Raw genomic sequence first — 13,238 nt, forward strand, 5'->3', positions numbered from 1 at the left:
ACCATGGAGGACCTGCATGGCCTCCTTCATATCCACAATCAGTGTACGGCACAGGAGGCAGACAGTAATGACTCCCAGTCTGTGCCCTCCTCCAACCTCCAACCACTGATGGGAGAGGTGACCATGGAGAACCTGCATGGCCTCCACCATATCCACAATCAGTGTACGGCACAGGAGGCAGACAGTAATGGTTCCCAGTCTGTGCCCTCCTCCATCATCCAACCTCCAACCACTGATGGGAGAGGTGACCATGGAGGACCTGCATGGCCTCCACCATATCCACAATCAGTGTGCGCACAGGAGGCAGACAGTAATGGTTCCCAGTCTGTGCTCTCCTCCATCCTGCAACCTCCAACCACTGATGGGAGAGGTAACCATGGAGGACCTGCATGGCCTCCACCATATCCACAATCAGTGTACGGCACTGGAGGCAGACAGTAATGGTTCCCAGTCTGTGCCCTCCTCCATCCTCCAACCCCAGATAGGAGAGGTGACCATGGAGGACCTGCATGGCCTCCACCATATCCACAATCAGTGTGTGGCACAGGAGGCAGACAGTAATGACTCCCAGTCTGCGCCCTCCTCCATCCTCCATCATCCAACCTCCAACCACTGATGGGAGAGGTGACCATGGAGGACCTGCATGGCCTCCACCATATCCACAATCAGTGTACGGCACAGGAGGCAGACAGTAATGGTTCCCAGTCTGTGCCCTCCTCCATCCTCCATCATCCAACCTCCAACCACGGATGGGAGAGGTGACCATGGAGGACCTGCATGGCCTCCACCATATCCACAATCAGTGTACGGCACAGGAGGCAGACAGTAATGGTTCCCAGTCTGTGCCCTCCTCCATCCTCCATCATCCAACCTCCAACCACTGATGGGAGAGGTGACCATGGAGGACCTGCATTGCCTCCTCCATATCCACAACCATGTGCGGCACAGGAGGCAGACAGTAATGGTTCCCAGTCTGTGCCCTCCTCCATCCTCCAACCACAGATAGGAGAGGTGACCATGGAGGACCTGCATGGCCTCCACCATATCCACAATCAGTGTGCGGCACAGGAGGCAGACAGTAATGACTCCCAGTCTGTGCTCTCCTCCAACCTCCAACCACTGATGGGAGAGGTGACCATGGAGGACCTGCATTGCCTCCTCCATATCCACAATCATGTGCGGCACAGGAGGCAGACAGTAATGGCTCCCAGTCTGTGCTCTCCTCCATCCTCCAACCACGGATGGGAGAGGTGACCATGGAGGACCTGCATGGCCTCCACCATATCCCCAATCAGTGTGCGGCACAGGAGGCAGACAGTAATGACTCCCAGTCTGCGCCCTCCTCCAACCTCCAACCACTGATGGGAGAGGTGTCCATGGAGGACCTGCATGTCCTCCACCATATCCACAATCAGTGTACGGCACAGGAGGCAGACAGTAATGGTTCCCAGTCTGTGCCCTCCTCCATCCTCCATCATCCAACCTCCAACCACTGATGGGAGAGGTGACCATGGAGGACCTGCATTGCCTCCTCCATATCCACAATCATGTGCGGCACAGGAGGCAGACAGTAATGGTTCCCAGTCTGGGCCCTCCTCCATCCTCCAACCACAGATAGGAGAGGTGACCATGGAGGACCTGCATGGCCTCCACCATATCCACAATCAGTGTGCGGCACAGGAGGCAGACAGTAATGACTCCCAGTCTGTGCCCTCCTCCAACCTCCAACCACTGATGGGAGAGGTGACCATGGAGGACCTGCATGGCTTCCACCATATCCACAATCAGTGTGCGGCACAGGAGGCAGACAGTAATGACTCCCAGTCTGCGCCCTCCTCCAACCTCCAACCACTGATGGGAGAGGTGTCCATGGAGGACCTGCATGGCCTCCACCATATCCACAATCAGTGTGCGGCACAGGAGGCAGACGGTAATGGTTCCCAGTCTGTGCTCTCCTCCATCCTCCAACCTCCAACCACCGATGGGAGAGGTGACCATGGAGGACCTGCATTGCCTCCTCCATATCCACAATCAGTGTGCGGCACTGGAGGCAGACAGTAATGGTTCCCAGTCTGTGCCCTCCTCCAACCTCCAACCGCTGATGGGAGAGGTGACCATGGAGGACCTTCATGGCCTCCAACATATCCACAATCAGTGGGCGGCACAGGAGGCAGACAGTAATGGTTCCCAGTCTGTGCTCTCCTCCAACCTCCAGCCACAGATAGGAGAGGTGACCATGGAGGACCTGCATGGCCTCCTTCATATCCACAATCAGTGTACGGCACAGGGGGCAGACGGTAATGACTCCCAGTCTGTGCTCTCCTCCATCCTGCAACCACTGATGGGAGAGGTGACCATGGAGCACCTGCATGGCCTCCACCATATCCACAATCAGTGTACGGCACAGGAGGCAGACAGTAATGGTTCCCAGTCTGTGCCCTCCTCCATCCTCCATGCTCTGATGGGAAAGGTGACCATGGAGGACCTGCATGGCCTCCACCATATCCACAATCAGTGTGCGCACAGGACGCAGACAGTAATGGTTCCCAGTCTGTGCCCTCCTCCATCCTGCAACCTCCAACCACTGATGGGAAAGGTGACCATGGAGGACCTGCATGGCCTCCACCATATCCACAATCAGTGTGCGGCACAGGAGGCAGGCAGTAATGGTTCCCAGTCTGTGCCCTCCTCCATCCTCCAACCTCCAACCACTGATGGGAGAGGTGACCATGGAGGACCTGCATGGCCTCCACCATATCCACAATCAGTGTGCGGCACAGGAGGCAGGCAGTAATGGTTCCCAGTCTGTGCCCTCCTCCATCCTCCAACCACTGATGGGAGAGGTAACCATGGAGGATGGCGTCATTACTGTCTCCACAAGCAGCAGGACCTGTGATGTCACAGGAAGTCCTCAGTTCTGCTGCCTACGTGGTCACATGATCCGTGGATCCCGGCGGTGAACCCTAAACTTTAATAGGGTAATTATAATATGGGTGAGCCTGTTACTCTGTAAAAGGTTGGGATTGGTGGACAACCTCGTAAATGTTAAGGGAACAAATTCCCTGGAGAAAGGTCTCTGTCCTGGAAGGATCATAGGTGATACATGTTTAGGTATCTATCTCTCGCATCTATCTCTCATATCTATCTCTCGCATCGATCTCTCGCATCTATCTCTCGCATCTATCTCTCGCATCTATCCTGGTCTCTGATCCACCGGGCACCAAATAAGGGAGAAGAAGCTAAAATGTAATAACGCAACAAAATGCAATAATTGGGGAGAACTATAAATGAAACCAAACATCTAAAAACACAAGAAACATCTAAGGCTACTCATCTGTGCTACTCACCCGCACTACTCACCTGTGATACTCACCCGCACTACTCACCTGCGCTACTCACCTGCATTACTCACCTGCACTACTCACCTGCGTTACTCACCTGCGCTACTCAACTGCGCTACTCACCTGCGCTACTCAACTGCACTACTCACCAGCGCTACTCACCTGCACTACTCACTTGCACTACACACCTGTAATACTCACCTGCGCTACTCACCTACGCTACTCACCTGCACTTTTCACCTGCGCTACTCACCTGCGCTACCTACCTGCACTACTTACCTGCACTACTCACCTGTGATACTCACTTGCACTACACACCTGTGATACTCACCTGCGCTTCTCACCTGCACTTCTCACCTGCACTACTTACCTGCACTTCTCACCTGCACTACTCACCTGCGCTACTTTCCTGCACTACTCACCTGTAATACTTACTTGCACTACTCACCTGCACTACTCACCTGTGCTACTCTCTAGTGCTTTCATCTTCCTTATGCCCGGGTAACAAGCAGCCTGTTGCAGCGGACAGCTTGTCCCAGCCCTGAAGGACAGTGCTGAGATTGGAATGAAGAGGAATGCAGGTGAGTGGCACAGGTGAGTAGGGCAGGTGAGTAGCGCAGGTGAGTAGCTTTAGATGGTTTCTTGTGTTTTTAAATGGTTGATTTCCTTTAAAGAGGACCTGTCACCCTAAAAAAAAGGCACAAGCGCTAATGTAGCCATGTTAGCTCCTCCCATACCGCTTGTTGCGGCAGTCACTGCTTCCTTGGACCGCCCCCTTATGAATACGCTGGACAGATTCCTATTGTACGGTGCTACAGTGTTAGCGGAAGGTTCTGATAACGCTAGAAGTGTAACACTCTACATCTACAAGGGTGACAGGTCCTCTGTAAGGGTGACAGGTCCTCTGTAAGGGTGACAGGTCCTCTGTAAGGGTGACAGGTCCTCTCTACTAGGCTCCACAATGACGAGTGTCTTACTGAACGCTGTAGAGGCCGTGGAGATCTCTGAGCAGATCCAGTTACTGCCGGTGCCGTCCCAGGGAAGTCTATGGGAAGATAAAACTACTGGTGTCACACAGGAGTCGTCCGTATTTGTGGATCAGTTGCTAAGTAACACATTCATGTGACCCCTCAATGGACGGAGACAAACCAGGGACCTCATTTATCAGGATTAAATCAAGGTTATGGTGGCACTTATCAATCTCTGTTGTGCCGAGTCTGAGTGCATCCACAGTAGGTCTCAACACCGAATGAGACCAGGGAAAATAGAGCAATCTTTTTAAATGGGTGTGGGCACAATCAAAAACGGTTTCAGATGTACAGAAGTAACACGTTTTTTTAATTTATAATAGTTTCTAAAATATATCAGACATTGAGTAATAATTAAAATGAATAATGTAAACACATCTGCGTACAAATCATGTAAAGATCTTAATATAGATATAGGAACTTAGTTCAACCTTAATTATATGTGTATCTTGTTAACAGGATTCCTTTAGAGCGTTGTAAACAATTTTGTAAACAATCTTGTAAACAATTTTGTAAACTATTTGGTAAACAACTTCGTAAACAATTTCTATTCCTTCTGATACTCAGAGACAATATAGCGGTTGATTATCTAGATATAGTAATATTAGTAGTCTCTCACAACTACAAGGCTACTGAGGAAGAAGCATTGCGCTTTGAAACGCGTCTAGCCATTATCCACAAATTACTGGACTCTTACAGAACCTAAACATCCTCACAATTTGATCCATTACACCACCCTCGATACAAATACAAGAAAACTTTCACCTACGAGTCGTGGGTGGGCTCGAGCCTATTGTTTGGAACGTTGCATGTTCTCGGGTGTGACATCCCCCGCGGCATCTGGCAGGCACGGAGTCCACACCGTGAAGGGAGGAGAGTGAGGAGTGTGAAACGTACGAACTTGTTTCCCGTGGAAGCGCTCCCGGAGGATATACACAGATGCCGCTGCACGTGGAGGACGCCATCATATATTAAAAACGATCACCAAAACCTCCACAATAGTGAACGTTTCCAGTTCGAACAGAGAGAAAGACGCATATGATCAACCAACTGTGAGTGATTAGATTTTAAACATCCTATATATTTTGGCAAATAGCTGTAAGAGTCTACACAAGTGTAGGGCCCTACACTTTGTGCAACATAAAAACCTCCTGGATACCAATTTACTCCTAAACAAATTTGTTTTTAACTATCCATTTTTTATTTTTATTTTTAATGCATGCAATTTTCTTTTTTATGTACTTTTTCATCCCCATGAATTTTTCAGCTCTACGAATTTTTTCATCTTTATGAATCTTTCTATTGGGACATAGGACTCCCCACTGTGTACGAGACTACTAATATTACTATATCTAGATAATCAACCGCTATATTGTCTCTGAGTATCAGAAGGAATAGAAATTGTTTACGAAGTTGTTTACCAAATAGTTTACAAAATTGTTTACAAGATTGTTTACAAAATTGTTTACAACGCTCTAAAGGAATCCTGTTAACAAGATACACATATAATTAAGGTTGAACTAAGTTCCTATATCTATATTAAGATCTTTACATGATTTGTACGCAGATGTGTTTACATTATTCATTTTAATTATTACTCAATGTCTGATATATTTTAGAAACTATTATAAATTAAAAAAACGTGTTACTTCTGTACATCTGAAACCGTTTTTGATTGTGCCCACACCCATTTAAAAAGACCTCATTTATCAGCCTTCCGTTCTTCATAACAGATCAGCGCGAATGAGTGACGTACGGATGACATGCAGGAAATACGCCTCCGAAACTGATGACACCCGGGAAGTGCGCCTCCGAAACTGATGATGCGCAGGAAATACGCCTCTGAAACTGATGACACGCAGGAAATACGCCGCCGAAACTGATGACACGCAGGAAATACACCTCCGAAACTGATGACACGCAGGAAATACGCCTCTGAAACTGATGACACGCAGGAAATACGCCTCCGAAACTGATGACACGCAGGAAATACGCCTCTGAAACTGATGACACGCAGGAAATACGCCTCTGAAACTGATGACACGCAGGAAATACGCCGCCGAAACTGATGACACGCAGGAAATACGCCTTCGAAACTGATGGCACGTGGACCATGAAAAAGTACCACGGGTTATGTATCATCTCCAGAGACTGAGAAGACAGAAGCTCTGGACCAGATGTAAAGGGCTCCCCACAGTAATGATCCCACGGATCACCTCGTTAGTTAATGAATTAAGTGCTAATAACGGCAGAAGAGATGATGGGTGGAGTCATTCTGCTACATATAACAGGAGAGAATTTGAAATTCTCATCAATGGAAAAGTCATATCCTCAAAATGATTCCTTCACAACTCCCTCCAGAGACGATCACGAGTGTCACAGTATGGTGATGCAAGAGTCGGGGGGGGGGGGGGAGTCCAAAGTTTTTCATTTTAAGGTATAAAGACAAAACCAAACTACACAGTAAGAGCCCTAAATATAAAGTCCAGAAGAGACTTCTTCTAGCTTCCCAGTACATGTAGCCCTCAGGAAGGACAAGTTTTAGACCATTAACGAGCCCTCAACTGGCTCCGCAAAGGGACAATCCGATAGATCAGGTCTGTGGAAGGAACGATATGTAAAGGAAGAAAGATGTGACAAAGTAATGAAAGGTTGGTGGAGAGGATGAGCCGCTGTGGTGAGGACCACATGCTGGGTGAAGGCATCTCAGGGCGTGACCACTCATGGTGGACTTACCTAACAGTAGGATCAGCAGAGCCGGGACACAGAACCTCCTCATCTCCTTCTTCTCTCTGCAGCACAATCTGCAATGCGGAAGTTTCAGGAAATGTACAGAAAGCAGAAGCTTCCGACCACAGAACATCAACGGAAATGGCTGGAAGCCACGAGCCCCCACACGTGTAACCAAGAGACAGACACGTCCATCCACAGGGGAGGGAGGAGAAGGAAGGGAACCCAAGTAGTAACTGGTAGACCCTCATCTCCACTACACAAAACCCCTGGAAGACGCGAGCCCCCACACGTGTAACCAAGAGACAGACAGACACGTCCATCCACAAGGGAGGGAGAAGAAGGAAGGGAACCCAAGTAGTAACTGGTAGACCCTCATCTCAGCTACACGAATCCCATGGAAGACGCGAGCCGCCACACGTGTAACAAAGAGACAGACACGTCCATCCACAGGGGAGCGAGGAGAAGGAAGGGAACCCATGTAGTAACTGCTAGACCCTCATCTCCACTACACAAATCCCCTGGAAGCCGCGAGCCCCCACACGTGTAACCAAGAGCCTGACACGTCCATCCACAGGGGAGGGAGGAGAAGGAAGGGAACCCATGTAGTAACTGGTAGACCCTCATCTCCACTACACAAATCCCCTGGAAGCCGCGAGCCCCCACACGTGTAACCAAGAGACAGACAGACACGTCCATCCACAAGGGAGGGAGAAGAAGGAAGGGAACCCAAGTAGTAACTGGTAGACCCTCATCTCCACTACACAAATCCCCTGGAAGCCGCGAGCCCCCACACGTGTAACCAAGAGCCTGACACGTCCATCCACAGGGGAGGGAGAAGAAGGAAGGGAACTCATGTAGTAACTGGTAGACCCTCATCTCCACTATACGAATCCCCTGGAAGCCGCGAGCCCCCACACGTGTAACCAAGAGACAGACAGACACGTCCATCAACAAGGGAGGGAGAAGAAGGAAGGGAACCCAAGTAGTAACTGGTAGACCCTCATCTCCACTACACAAATCCCCTGGAAGACGCGAGCCCCCACACGTGTAACCAAGAGATAGACAGACACGTCCATCCACAGGGAAGGGAGAAAAGGGAAGGGAACCCAAGTAGTAACTGGTAGACCCTCATCTCAGCTACACGAATTCCCTGGAAGACGCGAGCCCCCACACGTGTAACCAAGAGACAGACAGACACATCCATCCACAGGGGAGGGAGGAGAAGGAAGGGAACCCATGTAGACCCCTCGTCTCCTCTACACAAAACCCCTGGAAGCAAATTACATTAGGAGGAAATTCCCATCAACTGGTCATTGGTGTCAGAGGAAAACCTTAAAGCGCCAAGACCCCAACACAAAATCTTTCGCAGGGTCTCCACCGGCCACGTGCTATGTGCCTCCGTGGTCTCTTCAAGCTTCCTGCCGGGGGCGCTGCCACCTGTGTCCCATCTCTATGTATATCTCATCCCCTCCATTATAGTAACAGATTCCAATCCGGACGTCCCGTCAGTGTCACTAAGTCTCCGGATTCCTTCCTTGTTAATGACCTGAGGTCGGTCGCTGCGGCTCATCCGGTATTTTCGTGGGATCCGTCCTGAGTCCTAGGGAAGAGTCACAACTTATCTCCATGGAATAAAGAAAACACCTTTATTTTACATCATTTTGCCTGTGATTACATTTTGCTTCTTTCCTGTCTTTATATTGGAGGAACTTTACCCCTGACACCACCTAATAATAATAATAATCATTGTTTTTATTTATTTTGCACCATCATATGCAGTAGCGCTGTACAAATGATAGGAGACTAATACAAATGCATTACCAATAGTCATATGGAGCAATAGGAGTCAGGGCCCTGGCCACAAGAGCTTACAGTCTATGAGGATGAGAGGAGGACACAAGAACTTACAGTCTATGAGGATGATGGGGGACACAAGAGCTTACAGTCTATGGGGATGAGGGGGGGACACAAGAGCTTACAGTCTATGAGGATGAGAGGAGGACACAAGAACTTACAGTCTATGAGGATGATGGGGGACACAAGAGCTTACAGTCTATGGGGATGAGGGGGGGACACAAGAGCTTACAGTCTATGAGGATGAGGGGGGACACAAGAGCTTACAGTCTATGAGGATGAGGGGGGGGACACAAGAGCTTACAGTCTATGAGGATGAGAGGGTGACACAAGAGCTTACAGTCTATGGGGATGAGGGGGGGACACAAGAGCTTACAGTCTATGAGGATGAGGAGGTGACACAAGAGCTTACAGTCTATGAGGATGAGAGGAGGACACAAGAGCTTACAGTCTGTGAGGATGAGGGGGGACACAAGAGCTTACAGTTGGTGAGGATGAGGGGGTGACACAAGAGCTTCATCTATGAGGATGAACGGGGACACAAGAGCTTACAGTCTATGAGTTTGAGGGAGGGACACAAGAGCTTACAGTCTATGAGGATGAGGGGGGACACAAGAGCTTACAGTCTATGAGGATGAGGGGGTGACACAAGAGCTTACAGTCTATGAGGATGAGGAGGTGACACAAGAGCTTACAGTCTATGAGGATGAGGAGGACACAAGAGCTTACAATCTATGAGGATGAGGGGGACACAAAAGCTTACAGTCTATGAGGATGAGGGGGGACACAAGAGCTTACAGTCTATGAGGATGAGGGGGTGACACAAGAGCTTACAGTCTATGAGGATGAGGGGGGACACAAGAGCTTACAGTCTATGAGGATGAGGGGGTGACACAAGAGCTTACAGTCTATGAGGATGAGGGGGGACACAAGAGCTTACAGTCTATAAGGATGAGGGGGGACACAAGAGCTTACAGTCTATGAGGATGAAGGGGGACACAAGTGCTTACAATCTATGAGGATGAAGGGGGACACAAGAGCTTACAGTCTATGAGGATGAGGGGGGACACAAGAGCTTACAGTCTATAAGGATGAGGGGGGACACAAGAGCTTACAGTCTATGAGGATGAGGGGGTGACACAAGAGCTTACAGTCTATGAGGATGAAGGGGGACACAAGAGCTTACAGTCTATGAGGAAGAGGGGGTGACACAAGAGCTTACAGTCTGTGAAGATGAGGGGGGACACAAGAGCTTACAGTCTATGAGGAAGAGGGGGTGACACAAGAGCTTACAGTCTGTGAAGATGAGGGGGGACACAAGAGCTTACAGTCTATGAGGAAGAGGGGGTGACACAAGAGCTTACAGTCTATGAGGATGAAGGGGGACACAAGAGCTTACAGTCTATGAGGAAGAGGGGGTGACACAAGAGCTTACAGTCTGTGAAGATGAGGGGGGACACAAGAGCTTACAGTCTATGAGGAAGAGGGGGTGACACAAGAGCTTACAGTCTGTGAAGATGAGGGGGGACACAAGAGCTTACAGTCTATAAGGATGAGGGGGGACACAAGAGCTTACAGTCTATGAGGATGAGGGGAGACACAATAGCTTACAGTCTATGAGGATGAGGGGGGACACAAGAGCTTACAGTCTATGAGGATGAGGGGGTGACACAAGAGATTACAGTCTATGAGGATGAGGGGGTGACACAAGAGATTACAGTCTATGAGGATGAGGGGGTGACACAAGAGCTTACAGTCTATGAGGATGAGGGAGGACACAAGAGCTTACAGTCTATGAGGATGAGGGGGTGACACAAGAGCTTACAGTCTATGAGGATGAGGGGGTGACACAAGAGCTTACAGTCTATGAGGATGAGGGGAAGACACAAGAGCTTACAGTCTATGAGGATGAGGGGGGACACAAGAGCTTACAGTCTATGAGGATGAGGGAGGACACAAGAGCTTACAGTCTATGAGGATGAGGGGGGACACAAGAGCTTACAGTCTATGAGGATGAGGGGGTGACACAAGAGCTTACAGTCTATGAGGATGAGGGGGTGACACAAGAGCTTACAGTCTATGAGGATGAGGGATGACACAAGTGCTTACAGTCTATGAGGATGAGGGGGGACACAAGAGCTTACAGTCTATGAGGATGAGGGGGGACACAAGAGCTTACAGTCTATGAGGATGAGGGGGGACACAAGAGCTTACAGTCTATGAGGATGAGGGGAGGACACAAGAGCTTACAGTCTATGAGGATGAGGGGGGACACAAGAGCTTACAGTCTATGAGGATGAGGGGGTGACACAAGAGCTTACAGTCTATGAGGATGAGGGGGTGACACAAGAGCTTACAGTCTATGAGGATGAGGGGTGACACAAGAGCTTACAGTCTATGAGGATGAGGGGGGACACAAGAGCTTACAGTCTATGAGGATGAGGGGGTGACACAAGAGCTTACAGTCTATGAGGATGAGGGGGGACACAAGAGCTTACAGTCTATGAGGATGAGGGGAGGACACACGAGCTTACAGTCTATGAGGATGAGGGGTGACACAAGAGCTTACAGTCTATGAGGATGAGGGGTGACACAAGTGCTTACAGTCTATGAGGATGAGGGGGTGACACAAGAGCTTACAGTCTATGAGGATGAGGGGTGACACAAGTGCTTACAGTCTATGAGGATGAGGGGGGACACAAGTGCTTACAGTCTATGAGGATGAGGGGGGACACAAGAGCTTACAGTCTGTGAAGATGAGGGGTGACACAAGTGAGATAAGAGCTTCTATATTGATCCAGCCAGAATAAAAATTGGGGGCTGGAATCGATCATTAACCCTTTGACTGCCACCGACAGCAGGCAAAAATGGGCAGCGGGGTGACATCTACGGGGAGCGACAATCAGTTGCCTGGACAGCCTGGAGTCTTTGAAAGACACCAGAACCTGTCATTGTTGCAGATCTGTAACAGTGTGCCAGTGGCATACATTTACAGATCTATAGCAAATTTTCCATATACTGCAATAGAAAGTATCACGAAAAGTTTCATCCTTCATCCCCTGCAACCCACCCAGGATATCCAATCCCTGTTAACTAACTTCTCTTCCCTTACTGATGAGAAAGTTTCTTTAATGCTGTCAAGCTCATATATAACTACTGCGCTTGACCCAATTCCGTCACATCTTATCCCCAACTTCCCCCTGTGCTCATCCAGGCCCAACTCATCTCTTTAACCTTTCTATTTCCATTGGTCTTGTTCCATCTTCCTTTATACATGCACCTGTCACCCCCATCCTAAAGAAGCATCTCTGGACCCATCCTCTCCGGTGAACTATCACCCTATTTCACTACTTCCATTTGCTTCAAAACTCCTGGAACAGCATGTCCACCTAGACCTATCTTCCTACCTCTCGTCCAACTTTCTCCTTGAAGAACTACAACTGGTTTTCGACCCAATCCCTCCACTGAGACTGCCCTGACCAAAGTTTCTGATGACCTAATGTTCTCTTGGTATCACTAATCATGACCTCTCACAGCTCTGAAAAGTGCAAAAACAAAAAAGGGTGATGGTGCCGCAGCAATAACTCAAGCCGGACCTTTACTTCTCAACCACTTTGTCCCTGACTTGTTTGAAAATCTTCTTGGTTTTCATTGTGAGGTTTGATCAGTGGAGGATTTAGCTCACTCTGCGCTTGTCTCTACGTCACAGCGCTTGGGCATTAACTTACAAGAGGAGGCATGCAGAGTGCCGTCTCCGCCTCCCCCCACCCTCCCTTCTTCACCCCTGAGAGCCCTCAGGAGCATTAGAGCATGCACATCGCCGGCTCACATGGCGGCTGCGCCTACTATCACCAAAGTCTCGTGACGGCGGCGCAGATACTTCGGCGGTCTCCTTGCCAAAATCTTGCGATAGCACATCCATATATTAATATACTGGAACAGGAGAGGACACAGACTTGTAACTAACCTCCTACTAAACGTGGAAAAAAATAAAGAAATAGTCATAGACCTTCAGAGGAAGAAAACATCCGATCTTAATCAGAGGCAGAGCCATCGACAAGGTCCATATCTAGAACTATCGCGGTGTTGTAACCGATGATAAGCGAGAATGGACAGCGAGCAGCGACGTGGCACTCATTTCCTCCAGCATGTACTTCCTCAGGAAACTTAAGTCATTCAACATCTGTAATAAAATTCTAAAGATGTTTTACAATCTACTATCGCAAGCTTTATTTGCTATGCCATTGTCTGCTAGGGAGGCTCAGTCAAAAAACAGGAGTAT

This window comes from Engystomops pustulosus, unplaced genomic scaffold, assembly GCF_040894005.1.
Source record: "Engystomops pustulosus unplaced genomic scaffold, aEngPut4.maternal MAT_SCAFFOLD_401, whole genome shotgun sequence".
NCBI lineage: Eukaryota > Metazoa > Chordata > Amphibia > Anura > Leptodactylidae > Engystomops > Engystomops pustulosus.